Below are 17,351 nucleotides of genomic sequence, written 5' to 3'. Positions count from 1 at the left end.
AGACTTTTCCTTGTGTGATCTAATATAAGAAGGGTAAGGATAATATGGTTGCTGATACACTCTGTAGCAGGTATGCCTTGATTAACACACTTCATTCTAAATTAATTAGATTTGAATTACTTAAAAAAAATTATCTTGATGATCCTGATTTTGGAATTGTGTATGATGCATGCGAGCATGGAGCTTTTGATAAATACTGTAGGCATGATGGCTACTTGTTTAAGAATAATTGATTATGTGTGCCTAATTGTTCTATGCATAAATTATTTTTAAAAGAATCGCATTAGGGAGGATTGATGGGGCATTTTGGTGTTGCTAAGACTTTAGATATGTTGCATGAGCACTTTTATTAGTAAAAGATCATGCTGATGTTAAGAAATATTGTGCCAACTGTATTGTTTGTTTACGTGCTAAGTCTAAAAGCAAGCCTGATGGATTGTATATGCCATTGCCTATTTCTATTACACCTTGGATTGATGTTTCTATGGATTTTATATCAGGACTCCCAAGGTCTAAGCATGGCAATGATAGTATTTATATGGTGGATAGATTTAGTAAATTGGCACACTTTATTGCATGTCATAAAACCGATGATGCATCACATATTGCCGATTTATTCCTTAGAGAAGTAGAATAAGAAACTAAATGCTAAATATGAATAAATAAAGATAAATAAACTAAAGTCAAATCAAGAACGAGAGAGGAATTGACTGGGCAACAACTCTCGTAGTCCCAAATTTTATGAGCCAGCTTAACAAAAATAGGGGTAAATTCTCGCGGCCCTACCTAAAAGCACAGCGACCTAAATTACATTATTATATGCATTTCAAACATCAGAGTGCTCGAATTTTGCTAGTATTACACTTGGATTAATAAAAAAATGACATGAGTTCTACCTTACATGCGTGGATATATGTCTTATCTTGCTTGATCATCAAGCTAAGGCCTAATGCCATTGGTCCAACTTGTCAATTGCACTCCCACAATTCCTTATGCAAATTCTTGTGTCATCAAGTCCTCATGCCTAGAGGAACAAGGAAGGATGGAGATCCAAATGGTGCAAATGCTGAATCGAAATATATGGGCGTGCCTAGATTCTTGTCATTTCTACTTTCCTCTAGAAGATTTATCCGTGATCATTCAGAGAAGGATATTAATACACGATCAACTAATTTTCTTTCTTTCTCTGCTTCTGAGTCTTCAAGGTACAAAGGTTTAGTAAATAGTGAGGAAATCACTATTGAAGATTTTTCAAAGCATATCGATGATTGGGAAATACCCAAAGTTCAAAAGAAATAAATTTATGAGTTTTCAAAGTTTCCTCTCTTCAAAACTGAAGAAAGAGATATTCAAATTTCAAAGCCTTTTGAAGCAATTTATCTTTTAAATCCAAAGACCCTCCAGAAGAACAAAGAAAAAGAATATAAGTATATCCATATAGGCCTTGTCCAGGTAGGAATAAAGCCCCCTTACCAGAGAAGGTTTAGATACTTCCACCTTAGCAGTCCTTAGAGATGCTAGGTTTACAAATTTTTATGATTCTTTGTTAGGTACTGTTGAGTCAAGCCTTAATAAAGGATCAATTTCTTTCAATTGTTTTCCAAACATTACAATTTCATTAAATGACAAAAATGTTTTAAAGAGCATTGTTCTTCAAATAAAGACATATAATTACAAAATGCTTGAAGGATCTATTCCGATAGCTTTAATTTTCAAGATACATTACAAAGCCATGATTTCTGCTTTTGGTTCAAAACACAAACTCCATTCACTAAAAGGAGAAACCTTATTCCTATAAACAGATCTTTCCAAATCCAATGCAACTATTCCAAAAACCATTTAATGGAAAGATATCACTCTTCCAGAAGAATGGATCCTTGAAGGTGCAACCCAACCTGAATCACCAAAGCAAACAGAGCCAAATACAAATCTCAAAAATATAACCCAGTTTCCAGAATAGAAAAGTAAAGCTTACATTCAACAGGAAATCAACCTCTTCTAGATTTTCTGATGATGATTCTTTAACATCAACCATAGATATTGGAAGGGTATCAAAAATACCTTCTGTTATTTATGCTCCTTACAAAGAACAGACTCTATCTCAAACACAACCCAGATTTTCAACATCTGATATACCAAGCTCAAACATTATATTACAGAATATTGATTACCAACGCAATATCCCCAGACCCGTCTACAATGAACCAAAGAAAGAAGATGAGGACATAAAGACCGTCTCTACCCCCTCTTCACCATCACCATCTACAATAACACAAAATCTAGAAGTAGAAATCAACATGATTTCAAAAGATTTTCAAATCAATAAAAAGCTTTTACATGAAGATTTCTATTCAAAGAAAAACCATTCTAAAAAACTTTGGTTTTTTAAGCATTTTTTACAAGAAAAAGACAGTATTCAAGAGAGATACTATCAATTTTGCATTCAAAACAAGATCCAAATCAATTTTTTTAATTAGTTTCAGATTTATTGCAAAGAAAATAGTATTCTTTATCCTTTCAAAGAAAAGCTTATTAGTCTTGTTATTGTAAGAAATAAGGCTCTAGAGTGGAAGGTCGGGGAAAACCAAACCATCCAGTCTGGACATCCTCCCCTTAGGAAAATAACAATTCCTTACAGAGAGAATGAAATAGAGGCTACACCTTACAAATTGATAGGAGAAGATCTTGAGAAAAATGTCAAGAATATTGTTCAGTAGAACAATTTCTCGAATACCTATCTTAACACAATAGGGAAGCAGCTTGTTAGGATAGAAAGCCAGATCCAAAAACCTCTTGTAGTCTTCACCTCTCCAATCCCCAACACTGATCATCCAAAAGAGATAAGCCAATCAGAAAAGCTCAAAAATCCAGTCTTCAAACCCTACCAAATCTCAAAGCCTAGCCAAGACCAATGTCAGAAGCAAACTGAGTTATCTAGAGCAATCAAGGAACAGCTTAGCAAATTAGCCACTTCTGAGTCTTCCAAAAACCTAGTGCCAGATACTCCTCAAAGCAGTAGGAATATCAGTACTATAGATCAAGCCCAATGCGATGAATCCAATGATTCAGAGCTTGAAAGTGTCACTGAAAAACCCTCCAACATCAACAGATTGGGATGGCAAGCCTCTAGATTGACCTGGCATACTTCTAGGAATACTGCTCCAGATCTAGGAATAGAAAATAGGAATAATATCCTAACCCAATCTAGATTCAATGCCTCTTCCGTCTATGAATGGAATATAGATGGAATGTCAGAATACAACATTCTTAGTCTCTTACAACAGATGACCGTGGCAGCCAATGCCTACAAAACCCAAAGTGGTACCTCTGATAGAGCCATTGCTGAACTCCTCATAGCTGGATTTTTTTGCCAGCTTAAAGGATGGTGGGATTACCATCTCACACAAGCACAATAGCTCCAGATCCTAGGTGCTATCCAAACCACAATAGAAGGGACCCCTATCTTAAATGAACTAGGAAATCCAATTGAGGATGCTGTGTAAACCCTAATTTTGATGATTTCTCTCCACTTCATAGGAGACCCTTCTCTTCTAAAAGATAAGAATGCTGAGCTCCTTAGCAATCTAACTTGTAAAAAGCTTAGCAATTTCCAAGCTTACAAAGATACCTTCCTGACCAGAGTCATGCTTGGGAAGATTCAAACCGACCTTTCTGGAAAGAAAAATTCTTAGCTGGTTTACCTAAGATACTAGGTGAAAGAGTTAGGAATACCATAAGAGAAGCCCATAATGGCCAGATCCCTTATGATTTCTACACTTATGGTGAATTAGTTAGCCTCACCCAAAAAGAAGGTTTGAAGATTTGCCATGACCTTAAACTCCAAAGACAACTCAAATGGGAAATGAAGAAGACTAGGCAAGAACTAGGTAGTTTTTGTAACCAGTTTGAATATAATCCCATAGAGCCTTCCCCTACCTGCAAAGGAAAATGCAAAGAAGATTCTTCCAAATCTTTTAAGAAAAAAAAAATGATTTTTCAAAAATAAAAAAACTCCCGAAAATAAGGAGAATTTCTATAAAAAGTCATCCTCTTCTAAATTTCCAAAACAAAATTCCAAAAAAGATTTTAGCAAAATTACTTGCTGTAAGTATGGCAAAAAGTGTCATACTTCAAAATATTGCAAGTTTTCTAAAAGACTTCATGAGCTCCAAATAGAAGATGAAATTTTGAGCAAAATTTCACCTCCTCTTCTTGTTGATTCCTCTGAATCAGAATTTTTGAATAGTGAGGAAGAGTTTCAAATTGATGAAATTAAAACCTCATCCGATTATTCTGAATCAGATTCTGAAGATATTTAAAAAATATTAATATGCTGACTAGGCAACAAGAAGCTCTTTTTGAAGCCATCAAGCATATTAATGACCCCCAAATCCAAAAACAAGTTTTGAAAGAAATCTTAAAAACTGAAACCCTTGTCCCCTCTTCTAGTAAGAACACTTATGATCTTACTATGATCTTGGATAAAGGGAGAAAGCTAAAAAACCCTTTTCTTACCGTTCAAGAACTTCAGAAAGAAATCAAGGCAGTCAAAACAGAGCTCAAAGATTTGAAAGAAAAATAACAAAATAATTCTATTTTACTCCAAAGCTTGATTCTCAAACAGAATAGTGATTCTGATTCTGAAGAAGAAAATGATTTTCAAAATCTTGAGGTTTCTGAAAATGTTCCAAATAAAACTCAATAAACTTCATTAACGTTTTAAAAGAAATTACTTCAAGAAAATATTTGATCCAAATAAAACTCATTTTCCCTGGTGATTTCCAAATAGAAACTATCGCTCTATTTGATACGTGAGCGCACTCAACTCAGACATCAATTATGAAATTTCGGTTCCTAAAAGGTATCATCAAGAAATAAAAGAAAGTCTTACTTGACCAATAGTTCAAAGATTAGGATTGCGGGTAAAACTGAAGCTGCAATTCTAAATAATAATATTGCTTTAAAAAATGTTTTTATTCTTACAAAGGATTTACAGCAAACAGTTATCTTGGGAACTCCTTTCATCAATTTAATTACTCCTTTCAAAGTAACTACTGCTGGTAGTATTTTTAAAGCTAAAGGTTCAAAGATTGTTTTTCCTTTTATAGAAAAACCCACAAAGAGAAATCTCAATCTTATAAAAGCCCACTCAATTTATAATTTTGAGATAAATGCTTTGATTAAAGGAAAACAAACCCAGCTTTTCCACTTGAAACAAGATATGGGTTTGAAAAGGATCCAAAGTCAAATGCAAAATGATTTTGTGCAAAGAAAAATCTCTGATTTGCAAAAGAAGATTGAAAATGAAGATTAATGCCTTTCGGAGACAAAAACAACATATGGTAGATTTACCATATGAAAAGATTTTTCTGATAAACAAATTCCTACCAAAGCAAGACCCATCCAAATGAATGAAACCCTGGAAAGCCATTATAGAATAGAAATAAAAGATTTAGAGCAAAAGGGTTTGATTACCAAATCCATATCCCCCTAGTCATGTGCAGCTTTCTATGTTAACAAAAATAGTGAGATAGAAAGAGGAACACCTAGGTTGGTGATTAATTACAAACCTTTAAATAAAGCCCTAAAGTGGATTAGATACCCAATTCCAAAGAAAAAGGATCTTCTTCAAAAGCTTAATTCTGCTTTTATTTTTTCAAAGTTTGATATGAAATCAGGATTTTGGCAAATCCAGATTCATCCAAAAGATAGGTACAAAACTGCTTTTACAGTTCCATTTGGCCAGTACGAATGGAATGTAATGCCCTTCGGATTGAAAAATGCTCCTTCTGAATTTCAAAAAATCACGAATGACATTTTCAATCCTTATTCAAAGTTTTGCATTGTCTATATCGATGATGTGTTGATATTTTCAAATTCTCTAGAGCAACATTTCAAACACTTGGAAACATTTTTCTATGTTGTTAAGAAAAATGGTCGTTTCAAAATCCAAGATATCTTTATTCCAAACAAAAATTAGATTTCTTGGTCACTATATCTCCCGGGAAACTATCACCCCAATTGAAAGATCTCTAGCCTTTACTTAAAAATTTCCAAATAAAATTTTGGAAAAAACTCAATTACAAAGATTCCTTGGTAGTTTAAATTATGTGATGGATTTTTATCCGAATTTGGACTGTCTAGCAAAGCCCCTCCATGATAGGTTAAAGAAAAACACCCCTGCATGGACCGATGAGCATACAAAGATTGTCTAAAGCATAAAAAAGCAAGTTTCTGAAATACCATGTTTACACCTAGCTGATCCATCTGCACTCAAAATTGTTGAAACTGATGCATCGAATCTAGGATATGGTGGGATTCTTAAGCAAGTCCAAAACAACAAAGAATGTATTGTCTAATTTACTTCTACACACTGCAATGATACACAAAAAAATTATCCAACTATCAAAAAAGAAATTCTTTTAATAGTTTTGCGCGTTTCAAAATTTCAAAGCGACCTTTTAAACCAAAAATTTCTTTTAAGGATTGACTGTAAATCTGCTAAAGAAGTTTTACAAAAAGATGTTCAAAACATAGCTTCAAAACAGATTTTTGCCAGATGGCAAGCCATTGTTTCTATTTTCGATTTTGAAATAGAATACATAAGAGGAGATTCAAATTCAATTCCATACTTTCTAACCAGAGAGTTCCTTCAAAAACAGGAGTGAAAATGCCAAGAAAATAAAAAGCAAAAGAAAAAAGTCGACAGCAAGTTCAAAGCCTGTCCAAAGTCCAAAGAAGGAGATTTTACCCTCCTCTTCAAAGCCTAGCCGAACCTGGAAGGAAATCATCCAGGAAGAAATTGACAAAAGCAAGGTAGATCCGGCCCAACAACAACAATTACAAATTCAGGAGTGGCTTGCACAGCAAGATCCTGAAATACTAAAAAGGGTCAAAGAATATTCAAAGCAAATGATACAACGTCACCCCGAAGTCTCTCCAAAGACATCCTCCTCTTCCAACAAGGGTAAAGGTATACTTTCTATCCCTTTTTTAAAACCTGAGATAGAAATTTTCCCTCAAAACCTATCTCAGAGCTCTCAAAGTATTTCAAAGCCCAACTCTCAAGAAATAGTTGTCACAAACGAAACTTTTCAAATCCAATGAGTATATAGAAAAGCAAAATTTCCAAAGCATTTTGACTATTAAGGAAGGATTCTGTACATAAAGCCCCTCAAAACTGATTTCAAAGATTTTCCCTCCAAGATGGTATTTCAAGCCCTGGAATATTTCCAAACCTCAATCCTACTACCAGTCTATCCTTGAGGTAACTGGTTCTGCAAAGTTCAAACACTTCAAAAAGCACAAAGACCATAATGACCCTGCATATTCCACATGCACCATACAAAGAATCCTTCACCCTTCAGATTGGGGGATGGATTTACACTCATCAAGATCCTTTCCAACTTCCCTCCAAAGAACCTACCCATCAAGCCTAAACACTTCTTTCAACTATTGGGATTACCAACAAGCTTGGTTTAATACCTTTCTTCTTCAAAACAAAGGACAAAGCTATTCCTGGCTTTTCTACTTCGATACAAGCTCAATCCAAACTTCAAAGATCCCATATTGGTTTAAACAATGGTGGAATTTTTATGGGAATATTCCCCAGACCATAATTCCAAAAGTTCTACCTCTGTTTAACTTATTTAAAGCCCAATATAAACAAAACAAAATAGAAAGACGTTTTCCCCCCTTTACTTCTATTTTGTTCAAAATTTTTTCTCCCTTGGGTATGTATATGGTATTTCTATTTCAATCAAGCAGTAGATGGAGAAATCATCCTTGCCCGAAGATTCAAAGTCAAATGGTGTCCTAGCACAGAAGTCCTTCATTATTCCAAAGCTAGCGGCGGCTCAAACAGAAGAAGATTTCTTACAATTGATCAAACAGTTGTCGGAAACTGCCTCTTCCAAAGGAAAATCGAAAGCTTCATCTTCCTCTTCTAGCACCAGCTCAACAGCAATAGACCTAGATGGTGACTCAAACGAAGATGATTGTTTTGGAATATTCAAGCCCATCAAATGGTACCTCTGTAAAGCCCTTGGGTTGAAAACCAGAAATGGCAGCCCAACATATTTATATAATAGGCCAAATGCCCAATAATAATAATAAAAAAAGAGTCATTTAAAAAGAAAAAGAAAGAAGACAAAAGACTCTTTAAAAAAGCAAAAGATTCTTCTCCAAAGCGTGGCAGACAACTTCTGCAAAAGTAGTGGAGCATCTTACTCCATTATCAAAAGAATACAAAAGACGTGGAGCCTTCACCTCTCCAATCCCCAACACTGATCATCCAAAAGAGATAAGCCAATTAGAAAAGCTCAAAAATCCAGTCTTCAAACCCTACCAAATCTCAAAGCCTAGCCAACTTCATTTGCAATCTTCTTTTGCAAATCAGAGATTTTTCTTTGGACAAAATCATTTTGCATTTGACTTTGGATCCTTTTCAAACCCATATCTTGTTTCAAGTGGAAAAGCTGGGTTTGTTTTCCTTTAATTAAAGCATTTATCTCAAAATTATAAATTGAGTAGGCTTTTATAAGATTGAGATTTATCTTTTTGGGTTTTTCTATAAAAGGAAAAACAATCTTTGAATCTTTAGCTTTAAAAATAATACCAGCAGTAGTTACTTTGAAAGGAGTTCCCAAGATAACTATTTGCTGTAAATCCTTTGTAAGAATAAAAATATTTTTTAAAGCAATATTATTATTTAGAATTGCAGCTTCAGTTTTACCTGTAATCCAACTCAAATGGGAAATGAAGAAGACTAGGCAAGAACTAGGTAGTTTTTGTAACCAGTTTGAATATAATCCCATAGAGCCTTCCCCTACTTGACAAGGAAAATGCAAAGAAGATTTTTCAAAATCTTTTAAGAAAAAACGATTATATATATATATATAATCATAAATAGACTATTCATAGGCAACATAATTTATTCAATTACATATTGAGAAATAAAGTTTAGTAATATCGAGTAAAGCAAACATGTAAAATATCTATAGAGATAAAAATAATAGTATTAAAATAACATTATTTAAAATATCATAAATAACGAGATAAATTATTTAATAATAATATTAATATTATTCGTGATGATTATCAATTAAATGAAGTTTACTTATAATAACGATAATGATAATCATACATAAACATTAATCATTAAATATCGCATTAAATCTAGAAAATGCCAATGTACAGTGATTATATGACTTTAACTGACAGTTCTGTTGCGCTCTGCAGTTCGCTCCTACACCTCGGGTGGAGGTGGCGGGATGGACAGATTATCTATTCACGAAAACACTCAGTTAATAGACATTCTTAAATTTCCCTAGGCTTAGACTCCTAGATTAGATTGCCTAAAATTATTTTAGACTAAAATTCTATCGAAAATTCGGCAGAACCTCCTTTAAATTATGGAATTTACCTCCCATACAATGAGTCTAGAACCTGCTAGAAACATTTCAAATATTTTGCGATTAATTAATGGGAGTCGGGTCACCAAAACTGCATTATATTTTCCAACTCTGCAAGGCATCATAAATCATAATTAATTAAATCCAAGTAATTCCAAATTATCCATAATTAATAATTAACAGCAATAATGTTTTTCTAAAATTACAATATAATTTTTGAAGTCCAAATAAAATTATATCGAGCAGAAAGCGCGTTCGAAAAACATTGGGGTCCGGAAGTCAGTCTTGTCGACGGTGTCAGAATTTGAATTCGGAAGCGCCTATGCGAAGTTCGAGTTGCAGGGAGTCCAAAACACAAGAATTTCGGTCGAAAGTCCATCTAAAGGCATCGGATCGGGGCCAAAAAGTCTCAGCTCCGTGAAGCTCCTCGGAGGCTGCCGATGGAGGAAAACAGCAAGGGAGGCTTGTTCCTCGTAAGTTAGATTTTCACTTACTTCCACATATTGAGGCTACAACACATGCGAAGGGTCCGAAATATACTTCTTTAACTCACTCTCGAGGCTGATAGTCTCAATCTTACTTTTTTTTAAGATTTGTAATGACTCGGAACTAGATCACAAGAGATATTATCTGCTTTGGCCCCACTGGCCTCACAGTTTTGTCCTTTGGCGGGTTCGAGAACTTCCCATGAGGTTCCCTATCCTGAAATTTCTTTGAACCAAGTACGTTTAACTTTAGAGTTCCTATAACTCCATAGCCAAACAACCAAAAGGCGCCTCATGCGATTAGTTCTAACTCTTTACATACATGTTATCAACCATTTCCCTGTCCATTTCGATGTGCAATTCGATTCATTCATGTACCCCCGTACCTTAGTTGCTATCATCCTAGAAGCCTGCCAGAAGCCGCTCCTTGTCCAGGCATCCTATTTTTGCTCCGATGTCCACTTCCTACCCTCATCGAGCCGCTTCTCTAGGTCAGGCTGTCACATGCCACTAGTTTCTGCCTAGTTCGTCCTCAAACCACACATCTAATAGAGGGGTCCTACTTTGATACCATTTTTAACGACCCTGAACCAGATCACATGAGATATTGTTTGCTTTGTTTCCCCACTGGCCTCATGACTTTATCCCTTTGGTGGATTCGAGAATTTCCCAAGAGGTCGCCTATCCTGGAATTTCTCTGAACCAAGCACGTTTAACTTTAGAGTTCCTATAACTCCACAGCCAAATAACCAAAAAGCGCCTCATGTGATTAGATTGCTGCCATCTTAGAAGCCTGCCAGAAGCCGCTCCTTGTCCAGGCATCCTATCTTTGCACCGGCGTCCACTTCTCACCCTCATCGAACCGCTTCTCTAGGCCAGGCTCTCATAACTTCTCACTTATGCATGTCGATTTATGTCTCGTCTTGCTTTATCATTAAATTTGGGGCTATAAGAGTTGTTAACTAGTGCTTGCAGCAATCTTTGTGTCATCAAGAGTCCTAAGGAACAAGGAATGATGGGGATCCTAAATTTTATGAACCAACTTAATGAAAATAAGGGGAAGTTAATGCGGGCCTACATAATAACTATTCAAACCAAATTACTTAATTATATGCATCTCAAAGATCAAGAAGCTCACATTCTTTATTATATTATGCTTGGATTCATTGATAACATTATGATTTCTACCTTACGCGCGTGGATATACATCTCATCTTGCTTGATCTTAAAGCCAAGCCCCAATGCCACCAGTCAAGGTTATAAATTGCATTTCCATAATTCCTTAAGTTAATTATTGTGTTATCATGTTTCATCGTGCCTAGAGGAATAAGGAAAGATAGAGATTCCAAATGGTGCAAATTCTGAATTAGAATATTTGTTCGTGCCTCAATTCTCATCGTTTCCTCTTTCCTCCAAAAGATTCATCTATGATCATTAGGAGAATGATATCAATACTCAATCAACTAATTTTCTTTTTTTGCATTTATCTAAGCATTAGATCGGTGTCTGTAATTGTCACTTCCATGCACTTTCTCTCAATAGTACTGTTTATGCTCCCTGAATAAAACGAAACCTATTTTCACCTAATTATGACTCTGTTTAGTCATCCCTTTTAGTTAGGATTTAGGGTTTTCTAAGGCCTATAGGATTAAGTTGAATTTGAATGATAATTTGTTATTAAACCTAAAAGTTGTTTTGCTTTTGTCTTTTCTGTTCTTGTGTAGAGTGCATGCTTAAAAAACATTCAAGTAGATTGATCATCTTCTTATGGAGTATACATGTGTGGATTTACATCTCATCCTACTTGATCATCAAGCTAAGCTCCAATGCCATTAGTCAAGCTTATCAATTGCATTCCGAATGATTTCTTACACCAATCCTTGTATCATCAAAGGTCATCTGGCCTAGAATAATAAGAAATGATGGAGATCCTAATGGTGCAAATCCTAAATCAGAATATTTAGGCTTGCCATAATTCTCGTCTTTCCTTCTTTCCTCCAAAAGATTCATTCACGATCATTAGGAGAATGATACTAATACTTGATCAACTAATTGTCCTTTTTCACATTTGTGCAATCATCAAATCAGTTCTTATAATTGTCGCTTCCATGTCCTTTCACTCAACCCTCATGTTCATGCTCACCAAATAAAACTAAAGCGTCATACTAGATAAAGATTACAAAGAGAGACACAAAATACACAAAAAAATGAGAAGATCGGTAGGATTTCAAATCCTATAAGGAAAGCAATCACAAGTTCTTTGTTCTCTTCCATATGGCTAATCGTGAAGGCTAAATGAAATTGATTTAGACACAAGGGTAAATAAAGAACACAAAAGAAAGGATGGAAATAGTAGGCTATAGCCTCAAGTATTCGCTTGCATGCAGTTTTTATAGTGCGAAAGTCCTTATTCCATAAGAATAAGAAACTAGAAGCTAAATATGAATAAATAAATAAAGAAAGATGAATAAACTAAAGACAAATTAAGAACGAGAGAGGAGTTAACTAGGAATCAACTCGTAGTCTCAAATCTTTTGAGTCATCTTAACAAAAATAAAGGTAAGTTCACATGGGCCTACATAAAAAAACTCCAACCAAAATTACTTCATTATATGCATTTCAAACATCAAAGCTCTCAAATTTCAGCTTGTATTACGCTTGCATTAATAAAAAACAACATGATTTCTCTCTAACGCGGGTGGATTTACGTCCTATCCTGGTGGATCATCAAGCTGAGGCCTAATGCCATCAGTCAAGCTTGTCAATTTCATTTCTATGATCTCTTACGCCAAACCTTGCATCATCAGGAGTCCTTGTGCCTAGATGAATAAAGAACAACGGAGATCCCAATGGTGCAAATCTTGAATTGGAATATTTTAGCGTGCCTTCATTCTCGTCGTTTCCCCTTTCCTCCAAAAGATTCATCTGCGATCATTCTAAGAATGATATCAATACATGATCAACTAATTTTCTTTTTTTGCATTCGTCGAAGCATTAGATTGGTGCCTATGATTGCCGCTTCCATACGCTTTCATTCAACACTCGTTTTTATGCTCCCAAATAAAACCAAACCATCATATTAGACAGAGATTAGAAAGAGAGACACGAAACAAACAAAAAAATGAAAATATCGGTAGGATTTCAGATCCGATAAGGAAAGCAATCACAAGTTATTTGTTCTCTTCCATACGAAAACTGTAAGGATCAAATGAAATTGACTTAAACACAAGGGTAGACAAAGAACACAAGAGAAAGGATGGACGGGAGGATAAGTCTATGCTCGCTAGCGCGAGTGTTGATTAAGTCCCAAAAGTTCTTCAAAGAACCTATAACTTGATTTTCTACAAGGTAGAAACTGAAATAATATGCTCATTAGCCTTAAGTATTTAGTTGCATGCAGTTGTTCTAGTGCGAAAACACTCATTCCATAAGAAGAAGAAACTAGATGCTAAATATTAATAAATAAATACAGAAAAGATAAATAAACTAAAGTCAAATCAAGAACGAGAGAGGAGTTGACTAGGCAACAACTCTCGTAGTCTGAAATTTTATGACCTAGGTTAACAAAAACAAGGGTAATTTTGCATGGGCCTATCTAAAAATAGTCAGACCCAAATTACTTCATTTTATGCATTTCACACATCAGAGCATTGGAATTCCGACTATTATTATGCTTGAATTAATTGAAAACAACATGAGTGCTGCTTTACATGCATGGATTTATGTCTCATCTTGCTTGATCATCAAGGTAATCCTTAATGCCATCGGTCAAGCTTGTCAATTACGCTCCTATGTTTTCTTATGCCAATGATATCCTTGATATTACATATGTTTGCATGCTTGATTTTGAGTTATTTTTAGGGTAAATTATGTGTTTTTTTATTAGAATCACCCTATTTTAGTTTTCTTTGTGTCTTAGGTGTTTTTCTAGTTACATCATCAAAGTTAGAGAGAAATTGGACCAAAATTAGGAAGAAACGGACGAATCAGGCATATTAGAATGTTTAACACATCCTACCAACACGCCGGTGCTGAGAAGAACAGTTAGGGTCAGAGGGCATGCTGAAAATTCTTACCCATAGCGAGAAGAAACAATTTGCAACATGGTTCCCGAGAGTAGCACGGCCTAGGAGCATGCTCGTGCTGAGCAACACGGACAAATCCAAGCTGTGCTGAAAAAATCCCAACTGTACAATTTAACCTAACACGGCATGGATCCAGGCCGTGCTGACTAAATCTAAGCCATGTCGAATCCTGAAGCCTTATTTAAAAGAAAAGAAAGAGAAAGGAGATTCTAGAGGGAGAGAACTTTGGAATATTCAAGACAGACGATCAAGAAGAGGAAAACGAAGACAAATTCCACTTCAACATCATCCAGATAGCTTTTCTTGAGGATTGGATTAAAGATTCAAAGGAAAGAAGAAGGAGGCTTGAGCTGTAGAGATTGGATTCGGAGTTATTGAAGAGGGGATAGCGTTTCCAACATTTTAAGAAAGGGTGTGCATGTTCTTTTCGGTTCTTATTTACTTTGTATTTGATTCTTGTATTAGTTTAATCATGAACATGTGTAACTAATCTTATGAAACCAATTTGGGGGGTGATTTTTAGCTATGCTAGGCTTTTTTTATGCTTAGTTGATTGAATTGTTAATTTAAGATTGTAGTTTTCATTCAAGTATAATAAAATCTATTGTTTCTTCTTCATTATTGAATCAATTTAAGAACTCCTTTGTAATTGAGAAATTCAATTGAGTTTGGACAACTACTTGTGTGATTAAGTGATTTGCATCTTAGTGATAAGTGTAATAACTTACTGGAATAAGAACTAGACATTCTTATTAGCGGTAATTTAGAGATTAATGTTATTCTAAAATCAATTGTTAGGAAGAGATACCAACTTTAGATCTTTAGGATTAAGAATTGGTTAACTCGAGAGAGAGGCCAATTTATTTAAGTAATTATCCACATATTGCAATTCTTAATCAATCAATTCATAAATTATTATTCTTAAGTCGGCTAGCTAAAGGGATCCCCAATTGGGTTAACTCATCTCATTGTCTTTTTCAAACTTTAATTTAGTTTTCATTTGCATTCTCAATCATTTTTAGTTAATGATCTTCACCATCTTTTGATCGATTAGATAATAGGAATAGCGTAGTAGCAGTAGCTTCTCAGTTCCCGTGGGATACGACATCAATAGTTGCTTTAGCTAGATTACATTCGATAGGTGCACTTGCCTGTAGATTGTTACTCGTATTTTGCCAGCATCAAATTTTTGGAGCCGTTGCTGAGGAATTGTTTTGAGAAATATTATGAACTGTGTGTTCTTGTTAATTTAGCCATTTATTCGTTGCTTTTGTTTGATTTTATTCTTTTATTCATTTGTGTTATTAGTTATTCGTTGTTTCAGGTAGTGTATAACCAGAAGGTCCAATCCTGATCGAGTACACCCTCTACCAGAAATAGAGCGATCCCTCAGACAGTTGAAGAAGTAGTTGAATGTAGTGGAGGAAGAGATTTAGGTTCGAAAAGCCGTAGACGAGTGTGAACCAAAAGACACTACAGTAGAGATGGCAGACGCCAACAATAATAATTAGAACAACCGGACGATGTATAATTTTGCAAGGCCATCACTAGGGGGGATGCGAACATGCATTACGAGACCAGCTGCCGCCGCCAATAATTTTGAAATAAAGCCTAATGTGATTCAGATAGTTCCACAAATAGTTCAGTTCGGAGACTTGCCAAATGAGGATCCTAATGCCCATATAGCAAGTTTCTTGGAGATTTGTGATACCTTCAAAATTAATGGGATAACAGACAATGCAATTTGTCTCTGCTTGTTTTCATTTTCTTTGAGGGATAGAGCAAAGTAGTGGCTATAGTGGCTATCTTCAAACACTGTCACTACTTGGGATTCTTTGGCAGAAAAATTTATGTTTAAATACTTTTGTCCCTCTAAAACTGCTAAACTTAGAAATGACATATCATCTTTTGTGCAGTTTGACGATGAGTCAATATACGACACCTAGGAGAGATACAAGGACCTACTTAGATGCTGCCCCCACCATGGACTACCAATCTGGTTATAGGTAAAAAGTTTTTATAATTGTTTGAATTTGGCTACTAAGCAGATGGTAGATGCAGTTGGAGGTGGTTCTTTGAGTAGCAAGACACCAGAGCAAGCCCAAAGTTTGATAGAGGAGATGGCCATAAATAATTACCAGTAGCACACTATTAAGAGCAGGACAGGGCGTCATTGGAGTGTACACCATTTGGATGCCACTGCAGTCTTAGCGGCTCAAGTGGAGTTGTTGTCCAAGAAGATTGATAAGCTCCAGCTGCCTGTCCAATCAACTCAAGCAGGCTGTCAGTTTTGTGGTGGCCCGTATTACAGTGGCAACCGTATATCAGGAGGTATGTTTGCTTCCTCTTCTTCATCTAACCATGAACAGGTGGACTATATGGGGAGTCAGCCTAGACAGTAGAAGAACCCGTACAACAACACTTATAATCTAGGATGGAGAAACCATCCAAACTTTGGATGGAGGAACAATAACAATTAGGGGCTACTGGGATTTCAGCGAAGCAGCTGCAATAATTTGTTCTCCCACCTCAGTCTCCTTAGACTCAAGAGAAAAAGCCTAACTTAGAGGAGCTGCTGATGAAGTTTGTGTCCACTTCAGAGACCATATTCCAACAGAAGAACGCAGCTCTTAGAAATTAGGAAGCCTTTATTCAGAACTTAGAGAATTAAATAGGCCAGATTTCTAAGATGATGGCTGAGATGCAGCTGGGGACTTTGCCTAGCAATACAGAATCCAACTCGAGAGAGCATGTAAACGCAATCACTTTGCAGCCAGGTAAGTATATTCCTAGTTCTTCTCTTGTTTCTAATAATGATATTAATGCGCAGGTAGATTCAAGCAGAAAGGTTGAAGACAACAACGCGAAACTAGAGAAGAAAGAGGCAAAGAAGATTCCACTGAGGGAATACCAGCCCAAAATTTCGAGCAGCAGTTTGGTAAAATTCTTGATTTATTTAAACAACTACAAATAAACTTACCTTTTGCAGATGCCTTGGAGAATGATATCAATACATGATCAACTAATTTCTTTCTTAGCATTCGTCGAAGCATTAGATTGGTGCCTATGATTGCCACTTCTACGTGCTTTCATTCAATACTCGTGTTTATGCTCCAAAATAAAACCAAACCATCATACTAGACAAAGATTAGAAAGAGAGACACAATATAATAAAAAAAGAGAATATCAGTAGGATTTCATATCCAATAAGGAAAGCAATAAGAAATTCTTTGTTCTCTTCCATATGACTAATCATAAGGATCAAATGGAATTGATTTAAACACAAGGGTAGACAAAGAACATAAGAGAAAGGATGGTCGTGAGAATAAGTCTATGCTTGCTAGTGCGAGTGTTGATTAAGTCCAAAA

General features: G+C 35.5%; 1 non-coding gene across 1 annotated transcript; it reads right to left on the bottom strand.

Moving 5' to 3' along the window:
* Window positions 1-15,866: 15,866 nt before the first annotated feature.
* LOC112537143 lies at window positions 15,867-15,973 on the bottom strand. The gene has a single exon (XR_003081050.2). It is a non-coding gene; the product is annotated as a small nucleolar RNA R71 (small nucleolar RNA).
* Between the last annotated feature and the right edge of the window lie 1,378 nt (window positions 15,974-17,351).

This window comes from Ricinus communis, chromosome 3 (assembly GCF_019578655.1).
Source record: "Ricinus communis isolate WT05 ecotype wild-type chromosome 3, ASM1957865v1, whole genome shotgun sequence".
In the NCBI taxonomy this organism is placed as follows: domain Eukaryota; kingdom Viridiplantae; phylum Streptophyta; class Magnoliopsida; order Malpighiales; family Euphorbiaceae; genus Ricinus; species Ricinus communis.
The sequence above is the reverse complement of the archived record's forward strand: the minus strand, read 5'-3'. Positions and strand labels throughout refer to the sequence as shown.